Here is a 929-nt window from a genome sequence, read left to right on the forward strand (position 1 = left end):
TAACACCGCAGTCGAATTGAAGGGAGCTTCTGCGGGCTCGCGTGCTGCCTGGCGGCTCGTCGTCGGGACCTCGGCGAACGGCCACTGTGAGCTCTGCTGGGATTTGAACCGGTGATGCAGGCCCGGCTTTCTTTTCCCCCCGTAGTGCAACTTTGGTCGATCTAGTCACTCTCCCTTTACCGGTACAGGGTACCTAGACGCTTCTCCACTCTGGCTCCCGCGAGCTGTTTGGGGGGCGGCGGTTTAAAGACTCGAGTGTCTGTTTGTCGGTGTCGAGAGCTTGTTAGCAGCCAGCAGCAAGCAAGCAAGCAAGCAGCAGCAGCAGCAGCCAAGTTGAACGTTCGAGAGAATGTACCTGCCCGTCCACACGGATTTCTACCCCCCACAGTGGGGTGTTTTCACGCGGTCGGCTTGTACCCCACTCAGTTCGTTTTTCTGGCCTTGTTGTCTACTGTCATGTTTGTTTGTCTTGTCTGTCTGCCTGTCACTCTCTCTCTTCTCCCGGCAATCGGTGGCAGCAGAGACCCTGCCTCTGTTGGCCGTGGTGCGTGTCGGACGGTGGGCTCAGGCGTTTGACCCCGATGCGTGTCGCCTCGCGAGCGCCCTGACAACAAAATCTCGGTGAAACCCTTGTCATTTGATGATCGACTGATACACACCTCCGGGCCGTGCCAAGGATGGGGCTTCTACCAACCCTCTATGCGTGGGCATAGAGGGAGAGAAGCGTTGGGCGGTCCGGGCTTGGGACCCTCCGGGGAACAAAACACCAAGCCGAAAAAAACGCACAACTCTTAGCGGTGGATCACTCGGCTTGTGCGTCGATGAAGAACGCAGCTAGCTGCGAGAATTAATGTGAATTGCAGGACACATTGATCATCGACACTTTGAACGCACTTTGCGGCCCCGGGTTCGTCCCGGGGCTACGCCTG

At 57.6% G+C, this 929-nt stretch overlaps 1 non-coding gene across 1 annotated transcript in view; it reads left to right on the forward strand.

Annotated features, from left to right (window-relative positions):
- Positions 1-786: 786 nt before the first annotated feature.
- LOC147081174 (5.8S ribosomal RNA) overlaps positions 787-929 on the forward strand; it is a 154-nt gene continuing 11 nt past the window's right edge. Inside the window, exon 1 of the ribosomal RNA XR_015076799.1 lies at positions 787-929. This exon is cut by the window's right edge and continues 11 nt beyond it. This is a non-coding gene — a ribosomal RNA (5.8S ribosomal RNA).

Source organism: Somniosus microcephalus, unplaced genomic scaffold (assembly GCF_052327205.1).
Source record: "Somniosus microcephalus isolate GS21.2 unplaced genomic scaffold, FLI_Smic_1.0 scaffold704, whole genome shotgun sequence".
Lineage (NCBI taxonomy): Eukaryota > Metazoa > Chordata > Chondrichthyes > Squaliformes > Somniosidae > Somniosus > Somniosus microcephalus.